Genomic DNA, 11631 nt, shown 5'->3' with positions numbered 1-11631 from the left:
TCCTCCCATTCAGTAGTGGGAGGAGCTTGGGTGGAGCGATAGGGAATATGGCAGAAATGATGCTGTGTGGCTCCCAAGACTGGTCATGAGAATGCTATGAGCTTCCACCTTGTTCCCTAGGATTGTTCATTATTCAGAGTGCCATTGAACTGGATATACAGTCAATTCGGCTTTTATTTTTCTTTCCCTTAATGACAAATCCACTGGGAAAAGGCTATGAGTAACTGTGAGACCCCAAAGCATGAGGGCACATGTTCTGTAACAAATGTTTGACAAGACGGCCATCTCCTTCGAGTAGGGATGAACTGTTTCCCTCCTCCTTTCCCTCCTCCTGTCTCAGGTTTTCCGAGCGTAGATGCTTCCCAATTTATCTCTTAATATAATCTCCAGTAACTCACCCCCCTCCTCCCAAGCAAGTGGAATGGTTTTGCAATTTAATTTAATCACCCACTGAGTTTCCAAAATTAATTTCCTGTTAGAAATAAATATTGTACTATGAATTATAAATCAGACCAGGCGGTAATTTGCAGACAACCTGTAAATTACAATTTCTACTGTTGTTCTCTGCAGCAAATAGAAGAGGGAGCACTTAGTGTCCCCGAGATTAAGCCTGTGCAGCCACTTAGGAGGAATGTCAGGTCTGAGTGGACATGTCATCCACGGTGGAAGGCTCTGGCTGCCAGGGGGCCTCCCGCCATCAGCTGCTTCTGCTCCTTATGATTCTGTAGCACCAGTGTTCAGAGAGCTCCCCACTGTCTATTGGCCCCTGGGGGTAGAACTATGAATACCAAGGTCCCTGATCCAGGACATCAGTGCCTCTTAGTCGTGCCCCACATGAAGAGGCTGTGATAATAAAGATGGAGGGAAGGACTCACACTGCACTCACCGCGTGCTGATGGCTGATTCTAAGCATTTGTATATATTAATTGATTTGATCTTCACAATAGCCCTATGAGGTAGGCTCTATGATCAGCATTCTATTATGGAAAAGGAAACTGAGGCACAGAGAACACAAGTAACCTGCCAATGATGGTGAGTCAGCAGGTGGCAGTGCCCTGTTGTGTGAGGCAACCTGGGTCCAGAATTGGGGTACTCCTCACCCCTCATGCTCATGTCCTGGTTGACCCACGCTCACCCCACTGCCTTCTCCCCGGCCAGGCCACTTTCATCTCTAAGCCTGATGGCCATCGGAGCTCCCAGCCAGTCTCCAGCTTCCATTTGTCTCTTCCAGGACCCCTCCCTCACCAAGGAACTCAGAGAACTCCTTAGAAATGGGAACTCCAGTGTGAAAATCCCAGGACTGCCTCGTGTTCTTAGGATGAATGACACGACACCCTTGCCTCCAGGCGACTACCAGGTGGGCAGGAAAGACGGAAGCTCTCAGCACCGGCGAGCTGGGCCCCTGACAGAGGTTGTACACTGTGGCTTCTTACAGAGAAATGACGACCTCACAGGATGCACTGGGGGTGGGAATGAAAAGATCCTGGGAGGGGCACGTGTCTGTGTTTCTCTGGTGAGCAAACCACTCACAAATCCATGAGGCAAAGTCCCAGCATCCATTCAACATCCATTTAGCCAAGTCGTTATTGACTAAAAGCTAAGCCATCAAAAGTAGGGTGACTCCATGGTGAGTGGCACAAGGAAGACCCTTGGCCCCAAGTAACTCTCAGTTCAGGAAAAGGATGGACAGTAAGCTGGCAACCCCAGAGCTGCATGGCCCACCCGTGCTGGGAAGTGGGGTGTGGGGCCGTGCATGGGCCTGAGGGGGCTTCTGGTGGCTTTCCTTTCCTCCCACAGCCTACGGGTCTGGGGAAGCTACTCTCATCGACCCAACTCACAGGTGAGGAAACTGAGATGTGAAGTGACTTTCCCCAGGTCATAGGGCTGGCATGTGGCAGAGCCGAGGGCATCAGGCAGCTGGCTGCACAGCCTGTGGGGTGACTCTCATGAGTCCCAGCTGTTTTTTCCTGATTCTCAGTAAGTTGTTGAATGAGAATGTCAGGCCAGCCAGCAGAGGCAGCTCATGGGGGTCCTGCCTAGAGTGGGTTCCCTCACCCACTCTGGGCAGATCATTCTTTCCTTCCAGACAGTCTTTGGATCCATCAGTCTTTCTATTGCAGGTCCAGAAGCCCAGTGCAAAATAGCTAAGAAAAAAAAGAAAGTGTACTGCCTCATTTTCACTAGAAATTCTGGGATAGTGCTAGTGGCAGGCACGGCTGGATCTAGGGACTTGAGCTCTGTCTTCTGGATCATTCTGTGTCTCTCCTCACTTGATTCTATGTGGCTTCTGGTCTGCTTCTAGAAAAGAGGCTGCCCTGCCCTGCAGTCAGGGAGCACCCAAGCTGTCATCCACGGGTGTCCTCGCAGCTCCACACCCAAAAGGAAAAGCCACTTCACCACCAACAGCAAACACAGCCATTTTCAGAGAGGGCCCAAATGACCTGGCTGAGGCCAACTGCCCACTCCTGAGCCTACCACTGTGGCCAGAGGAATGGGTGCTGTGACTGTCTAAGGCATTGATGAATGCAGCGAAGACGTAGGGCAGGAATGACATTCGACGTCGGCCACAAGGTGCTCCAAGCGCTCCAAGTGCTGTGCTGGAAGCGGCTTCTGCCTCACAGGAGGCTTGGGTTGGGCTGCTCCCGGGAAAACCTTGGGGTAGACCAAGGGAAATCCCCAAACTACCTTCCCACGGCTTTCCCAGCCTTGGCCTCCAGAGCCATTCAGGATGAACGGTGGAGGTGCTTGTGAGCATTCCTGGTCTGGAGCAGGCTCACTGGGAAGGTGTAGAAAACGAAAGACAAAGCTGGCCTCTCTTCTCATTGAACTATTCAGCCACATTCGAGTGTCTCCTCCATTGCCTCATTCCACTATCTGAACACCATTTAACTGAGAGTGATGACAGTAACCCCCTGAAATGAATTCACTTGAAGGTACAAATGGCTGATAAGTCACTCAGGTCCTTTCCCACCTGGCAGTTGGTCACCTGATGGTCTTAATGGTCCCTGGAAAGTGGGGTGTCAAGGGTGAGGCAGTGGAAGGAAGAGAAAGGAAAGGAAGGGTCTACAGTGCATGATGTTGGACCATGTCTGTTTCCTTTGGGGAACAAGGAAGATTCTTCTGGGACTGTCATCACAGTGCCTGGTCCCTGTACCCCCTGGGATGGCAGGTGACCTAACTTAAGCCGTTATGGCCCCATCCCTCTTGTCAAGAGGTTGGGCCGGAAATGGTATTCCCTGAAATTGCTGGAGCAGCACAGAAAGAAGCTTTTTGTGTTGTTCCTGCCACTGAGAGGACACACACCTAAAATGGCAGAGGCTGCTGTCTCTGCCATGGGGCCAAGGGACAGGAGCCTTTTTGAAGGAGGAGAGCCAGAAGCTGAGTAGAAGCAGGCAGAGGCAAGAAGGAGAAAGACCCCAGAAGACAGAGCCTGAGTTCCTGGATCCAGCCGTGCCTGCAGCCAGACCTACTTCTGAAAAACACCTTAAAATGAACCAGTAAACTCCCTTTTGTTTCTCAGTTACTTTGAGTTGGGCTCCTGTGACCTCAGTAGCCAGCTTGACTGATCTGAGGGTTGGCCGAGAGAGTGGTTACCATTTCCATCCCCACCTCCTCCTCTGTCTCCTCCTTCTCCTCTTTCTTCTTCGTGGGCATGACCACTCATTAAGTGCATACTCCGATCCGTGTGCACACAGGCCGAGCCTCTGTGTGGATTATATCAGCAAATCCTTCTAGCGAGCATCACTTTATACTTCTCGGTCCAGCTCAGACAGAGCCAGCACCCAGGCCTCTGACTCCAGGTCCACGTTCTTCCCAATTCTCCGCACACAGACAGTCTTGCTTCAGGCAGAGGGTCCACCTCCCACATAGTGACCAGACCAGCACTGTCCCCAAGGATGGGACAGAATGTGACCGGAACAGCTGGGCAGAACAGCTGGCAGTGCTTCTTGCTCCATTTTTTTCAGTGCATAAATTCCCTTTTCTTTGCTTCTTTCATCTGGCCCCAGGCCTGGTTCCCTGGGGGACAGGGAAGAAGCAAGTATTTCCTGGAGGCATACTCGGCTTAAGTTTAGGCTAAAAAGCCTTTTTGACATGTAGAAATGGAAACTGCCAGAGCCCTGGGGTTAAACCCTTCCGGTCCCAGTTCTGTTGGTAAAACAGAAAAGAGAGCTTGTGTGGAGGGGTGGTGGGGACGGCGCCGGGCCGCTGTGGCTGTGGGCCTAGTGCTTGGAGGGCAATGTGAATGGGAGCAGCAATAGGCTAGTGAGGGTCGGGGGAGCGGTGAAGGGGTGACAAGAACCTGAGAACCTTGGATCCCAATTTTTGGTGGTTGGGGCTTCCAGACAATAAGGTGAAACTTCCTCACTGCAGACGGAAGCTTTATGCAAATCTCAAAGATGTCAGGCTTGCAGATTTGGGGAAGTTTTATTTTAAAAATTGTGGCAAAATATGCATAGGATAAAATTTATCTTTTTAAGTGTATGGCTTCAGGTCACTAAGTACATTCACATCATTCATATTGTTGTACAACTGTCACCGCCTTCCATCAAAAGAGCTTTTTTTTCTTTCTTTCTTTTTTGAGATGAAGTTTTGCTCTTGTCACCCAGGCTGGAGCGCAGTGGTGCCATCTCGGCTCCCTGCAACCTCCATCTCCTGGCCTCAAGCAATTCTCCTGCCTCAGCCTCCCTAGTAGCCGGGATTACAGGTGCCCACCACCATGCCTGGCTAATTCACCATGTTGGCCAGGCTGGTCTCAAACTCCTGACCTTCAGGTGATTTGCCCACCTCAGCTTCCCACAGTGCTGGGATTATAGGCGTGAGCCACTGCTCCTGGCCCAGTAGAACATTTTCATCATCACCACAAACTGAAATTCTGCCCGGGTTGAATACCTCCCCGTTCCCCCGCCCCCAAGCCCTTGGCAGCCTCCATTCCACTTCCCGTCTCTATGACTCCGGCCACTTTAGGTGCTTCCTCCAAGTGGAATTATCCCTTCTGTCCTTTCATGACTGGCTTATTTTGCTTAGCCCAATGTCCTCAAGGTTTGTCCATGTTGCAGCAGGTAACTCTTTCTAAGCCCTCCCAGCTGACATGTGTAGGCAGAGTTTTCTGAACTTTCCAAAAACATGCATGGGCCTTTCTGATCCCATGATGGGATCAAACACTTCTGGGCCTCAGAAACCCATGAAAATGATTTGCTCATTTAAAGACCAAACAGAATGATTACGGTGTATTTAGAGTGAGGAACAGCCACATTCTTGAAGGATGAACATTCAGAGCTGACAGTGGGACAAATGTTCACTTATGCCACCAGGAACAAGCACTGAGCTTCTAAGGAGAAATTCCCAGCTCTGGTGACACTAACATTAATTGGCCAGTTTTATGTAACAACAATAAAAGTTTTAGAAACTTCTTAAAATCTCCAGCCTGCAGATCTTTGCTCTGTGGTCGATGCTGGCGTCTTCCTAGGAGCCCCCTTCAGGCTAGCTCTGGGCAGCGTCCTGATCTTCGGTGAGTTCTGACATTCTGGTTTGTTTTAAATGCTGTCCAGCCACGCTTCTCACAGCACCTCACGTCTAACCCATCAACAACCTCTGAGTGACTTGATGTGGAGCTGACTCCATTCTGGGTCCTGTCCCAAAGCAGAATTTCTGAGCTAGAAGAGGATCCTTGCCAAAAGGTGAGATGTCATGCACAGGCTTCTGCGGTCTCTCCAGGGGGCCCACCATCCTTCCAGTCTTTCCCTGGTGGAACTTTCTCTCCCTGCAGAATGCTTCTAATTGGAAAGGAATGGCATATATACATATATATATATATTTTTTTTTGGAGACAGAGTTTTGCTCTTGTTGCCCATGCTGGAGTTCCGTGGCACGATCTCGGCTCACTGCAACCTCTGCCTCCTGGATTCAAGCGATTCTCCTGCCTGGGATTACAGGCACCTGCCACCACACCCAGCTAATTTTTGTATTTTTAGTAGAGACGGCGTTTCATCATGTTGGCCAGGCAGGCCTCGAACTCCTGACCTCAGGTAATCCACCCACCTTGGCCTCCCAAAGTGCTGGGATTGCAGGCGTTAGCGACCACGCCCGGCCCGGCACATACTTTCTACATCAGCACTTCTAAGCGTGCACCCCATGAGCTGCTTACCCCGGAATCACCCCAGGACAGGGCCCGCAGAATCTGCATTTTAAATCATCTCCCCACTAGGTTCTTGTGCTCACCAAAGCCTAAAGACCAACTGATTCTCTTACGTTTGAATTTTTTAGAGCAAACTTGGGTTATTTTTATAACCAAATAAAAATCAAGATAAATAGCCATTTTCTTTCTTTTTTCTTTTTCCAGCTGTTCTCTTCCCTTCCTTTCTTCTCTCCTTTAGAGAACCGAAGTTAAGACCCTACGCAGACATCACAGCACCTCCTCTCCCTGACCTTCCGATTCAGGGGCTGCATTCCCCTTTTCCCTTTCTCTTTCTTTCCTTCTTTTTCTTTCTTTCTCTCTCTCTTTCTTTTTCTTTCTTTCTTTCTCTCTTTCCTTCCTTCTTCCTTCCTTCTTCCTTTTTCTTTTCTTCCTTTCTTTTTGACAGAGTCTTGCTCTGTCACCCAGGTTGGAGTGTAGTGGTGCTCTCTCTGCTCACTGCAACCCCTGCCTCCTGGGTTCAAGTGATTCTCGTGCCTCAGCCTCCCAAGTAGCTGGGACTATAGGTGCCCACCACCATGCCAGGCTAATTTTTTGTATTTTAATTTAGAATTTCTTCAGGGCTCGACTTTGGAGATCAGTAGGGAGGAGGGTGCGCACCCCAGGAAGTGGGGATGCTCCGGAAACGGGTTTGCTGGCTGTGGCCTTGGACAAGCTTCCCAGGTTCCAGGCTGGCTGTCTGCACCTGCTACGTGTTCCCAGGGGAGTGCAGGAGACCCAGGCTGAGCAGCACAGCCTCCTCGCTGGAGGGGCCATCACTGTGGGGCCCCTGCTTTTGTTGCCAAGGGCCCAACCTGGAAGGCCCTGGGTGCAAGGTCAGGCATCTTAGAGGCCAAGGGAAGAAAGCCAGACCTCCTTTTATTTTTTTCTAAAGAGTAAACAATACAGCTAATAAAAGGGATGAACTCTTAGACTTTTCTAGAATCTTCTCAAGACAGCCTGCTCTCCAGGCCCCCACAGTCCTGGATGCAGCACGGGCCTTCGGAGAGAACCCCAGGCAACACGATGGCACCGTTTCTGTCACACAGCGTCCTCAGCTCCTCTGTGCTGCTTTTCCCTGTGAGGTCCTTCCCAGCACTCAGTACAATGACCAGCACAGGAACCACCTGCTTTCTCTCAGGGCTCACCTCCTCAGTGTTAGTGCCCCACTGCTGGACTGGGAACTCCACGAAGCCAGAGCTATGGCTCTTTTGTTTGTTGCTGTGTTCCTGGTGCCTGGCGCACAGTAGGCCTTCAATATACTGTTTATTTACTAGCTCAATAAAGGGCGTACATTTCCCAAATCCTCTGAATTTACAGGATCACAGAATGCAGTCATTCCCCTTTTCCCTTTCTTTCTCTCTCTTTCTCTCTTTCTCTCTTTCTCTTTCTTTCTTTCTTTCTTTCTTTCTTTCTTTCTTTCTTTCTTTCTTTCTTTCTTTCTTTCTTTCTTCTTTCTTTCTTTCTCTTTCCTTCTTTCCTTCCTTCCTTCTTCCTTCTTCCTTTTTCTTTTCTTCCTTTCTTTTTGACAGAGTCTTGCTCTGTTAACCAGGTCGGAGTGTAATGGTGCTACCTCTGCTCACTGCAACCCCTGCCTCCCGGGTTCAAGTGATTCTCGTGCCTCAGCCTCCCAAGTAGCTGGGACTATAGATGTCCACCACCATGCCCGGCTAATTTTTTGTATTTTTATTTTAGTAGAGATGGGGTTTCACCCTGTTGCCCAGGCTGGTCTCGAAATTCTGACCTCAGGCAATCCACCCAACTCGGTCTCCCAAAGTGCTGGGATTACAGATGTGAGCCACCTTGCCCAGCTGCAGTCATTACACATTTTTTTGAGGGCCTGCAACATGCCAGGAACTTTGCCAGGTATGAGATCCATTAGAAAACAAGAGCCCTACCCAGTTCTTGCCTCATGGAGCTGAGTGATACTAGAACAAACAAGGTTTTGGGAAACAGAGAGACAAGGGTTTAAAAATTCCAGGTCTGCCACTTACCTGGGTGCACTTGGGCAGCTGAGCACCAGGGCCTCGGTTTCTCCATTTGTAACCCGGAAGTGATGACAGCATCCCAGGGCCTCGGTTTCTCCATTTGTAACCCGGAAGTGATGGCAGCATCAACTTCATCAGGTGGGTGGATTGGAGACAATGTGTGTAACGTGTTTAACAAAATGCTTAGTACCTACTATGTGCTCAGTAAATTAGCTTCTGCATTATAATCCTAGGGCTGCTGTTACAGAGAACCAGGGGGTTGAACACAACAGAAATTTGTTCTCTCACAATTCTGGAGGCCAGAAGTCCAACGTCAAGGTATCAGCAAGGCTGGCTCCTTCTGGGGGCTGTAAGAGAAAATCCATTCCACGCAACTCAGGAATCCTCCATGCTCCTTGGCTTATGGCAGCAAAACTCCAGTCTGACTCTCGGCCAAGTGGCTCCTCTCTCCTGTGTTCTTATAGCTCTGTACCCCTTTCCTCTCGTAAGGGTGCAAGTCGCTGAATTTAGGACCCACCCTGATCCATTATGATGTCAACTGACCTAAGTACATTTGCATTTCTACATAAGCCCACATTCTGAGGTTCTGGGGAGGCATAAATTTTGGGAGGGACACTATCCCGCCCAGAACAGCTTCTGTTATTTAGTGTGTGTGTGCTCAGTGCTTTGTAGACTTGACTTGATTCCCTCCTCCTAGCCATATTATGAGGATGGGACAGTGGCTACCTTGCCTCAGATGAGGAGGCGAGGCACAGAGCCTTGGAACCTCTCAGGATACATGATCATCTTTGCCCTTGCTTGGAATTCACCTGGTTTTCAAAGAGGGGGACTGCAGCAGAGCCTCCCAACCTGACTTTTCTCTTCAAACGGCAGTCCCTGCACGACAACGAACAAGGAGAAGCTGGGCTCCAGAGAGCCGTATGTTCACAGGCTCCACAGCGAGAAGAAATGTCCTGGTTTAAAACGGACATTGATCAGACCTGCTGGGAGGGCGAGCGGGAGGCAGAAAGGCACGGCTGCTTCCAAGTTTCTGTTGGCAGAGAGGGCAGAGCTGACAACTCCCAGTGAAACTGCAAGAGCAGAGACAGGGCCAGCCCGGAACCCCAGCCCCACTCACAGCTCTAGGTTGACGCTTCTCAGCGGGAAGAGCTCTATCTCTCTCAAAAGTTTCAATAATCTTATCCTAACCTGGCACAGAACCTCACCCTTCCTGGGAACACAGGAATGTTTGCTACTTGATGTCAATAAAATCCAACTCCTTAAGGTCTCTCCTGGGATCGAAGGGGTGGAGTTCATTCCACACCATTCTGAGGACAGAGTCAGAGGAATTTGCTGGGTCTTCTCTGGCTCGGAATAAGTCCACCAGGCATTTCTACCTTATCCAGAAGACAATCGTTTATTTGCACAAGTGCACAGCGGCTGACACCGCCAGCACTAACCACATTGGATTCTCGGTCCACTGTCATTGAAGGCTCCAGCCCTGATTCAAGGCTGGTCTGTTCCCGTAGGCCTTCTGACGAGTGCCAAATTTTGTTCCTCTAAATTGGGTGAAGCCCCCTCAAATGCTAGTTTCAAAGAGCCTTTGCTACAAAGGCAGGTGCTGGAGCCCCAAATCCAAAGGCTCTGACTCAGTAGGTCCAGGTTGGGGTCCCAGGACTGTAATACAGGTGTTCCTGGCACCACACTTGGCCAAATGCTGGGTAGCTTGGAAGAAAGCTCCAGAAGCAATCTAGAGCTTTATATCATCACTCAAAAGTAAAGATTTGTAGGAAAGATCTAAACCAGTGTCTTTCCAAGTTCCCAGCTTCTTCATCCGAGCTGCTGGTTGAGGGGAAGGTGATTTTAGATTTTAGGGCATCGATTTATATAGTGTGAAAATTATTCCCCTCTGGTTAGATCAAAGGAAAATTCTTCATCTGGCACTAAGAGTCTTTAGCACCTCCTGACACTTCTAAGCTCCCTTTTGAACAAAGAGAGAGAGGCCTCAGGCTTGAAGCCATCAGCAGGCAGCAGTATCTGGCTGGAATTTAGCAATGTTCATTTGTGGTCAAGGTATTTATTTCTGTAGTTACCTTTCATTAATGGCAAGCAACATCAACTTCCATTTATGATAATGATATCAAGTTCCCTTTTAGTTAAATGTTTCATTAGAAAAGTGAGGTGATTCACAGAAAAAGAAAAATAGGGACTTGAATTATAGTACAGGTGCTGGGTCAGGACAAAATGATGGTGGCGGTTCAGAAATTACTGATTTTTGGGAAATGCTAGTCTAGTCGATGCTTAGCATTTGGGGTTGAGAAAACCAAGGCCTTGAGAGGGGAAGGAACTCGTCTGAGCTCACACAATATCAGGTGGTGGTCTTTGCTGTCACCCACAGTCACCCACCATGGAGCTCTGCAGAACCGCCACTTGTGAACCAGGGGATCTGAGCTCACGGGGGAAGTGTGAGTCTCAAGGCACCAACATCTTTAAAACAGATAAAAATAAAGCGGCAAGAGTGACCTCACCCCAGCATGTGGTGGCCGTTGAGAGCAGAGGGCTGTAAAAATTAATTGCCCTCTATTTGTGACCTGCTGTAGCAGGCGGGCCTCCTTCAAGGGGGTCACCCGAGAGGCGGCGGGCAATGGAAACATTCTTTGGGCCTGACACAGTGGTTCAACAGTGACCTCACCCCAACAACTGAAGACTTGTTATTCAAAACTTAATTTTATTTTGTTTCTAAGTGCTTAGGAGCTGGGGCTAAGGCAACTTTTGTCATCAAAAGGAAGGCCCAGGTCTTGGAAAGGAGCAGAGCATCCTGAGTGTCTGCCGAGCGCCGACTTTGCAGCCGCAGGTTCAAGCTCTTCCCTAACCCCGGCAGATCTGCCTTCTCAGTCCTGTTGGTCTCCATGTGTGGTTCGCGCGATCTCTGGGCTTTGCTGATGTGAAGCCACGGGGAGGTGGAGTTTTAAGAGTGATGTTCTCCGCGGGAAGAGCGCTTTCTTTCTCGAACATTTCAGTAAACTCATCCCAACCTGGCACAGAACCTCACCCTTCCTGGGGACACAGGAATGTTTGCTACTTGATGTCAATAAAATGCAACTCCTGAACGTCTCTCCTGGGGTCCATTCATAGGGTGGGGTTCCTCTCTCGGGTCCCCCATTCAAGGCTGCTCTGTTCCTGCAGATCTTTGTTCTGTTTCTCTAACTTTAGCCAAGCTCCCTCAAACGCTAGTTTCAAAGAGCCTTTGTTACAAAGGCATGTGCTAGGGCCCCAAATCCAAAGGCTCTGACTCAGTAGGTCCAGGGTGGGATTCCAGGACCATGATACAAGTGGTCTGGGCATCACACTTGGCCAAATGCTGTGAGATCCTCACACAAGACATATATTGAAGGAGGGCTCTAAGGAGAAGCTGGAAAGGCAGTGAGGGCAGAAAGGGTCTGGGCAACGATTGGTCTCAGCTGGAGTCTAGCACAGTCCCATGGGGAGCCC

General features: G+C 49.6%; 1 pseudogene; it reads left to right on the top strand.

Moving 5' to 3' along the window:
• The first annotated feature begins 7374 nt into the window (after positions 1-7374).
• Positions 7375-11408, top strand: LOC107131059 (uncharacterized; annotated as a pseudogene).
• Positions 11409-11631: the final 223 nt, after the last annotated feature.

This window comes from Macaca fascicularis, chromosome 10 (genome assembly GCF_037993035.2).
Source record: "Macaca fascicularis isolate 582-1 chromosome 10, T2T-MFA8v1.1".
NCBI lineage: Eukaryota > Metazoa > Chordata > Mammalia > Primates > Cercopithecidae > Macaca > Macaca fascicularis.
This window is presented reverse-complemented; position numbering and strand designations above follow the sequence as displayed.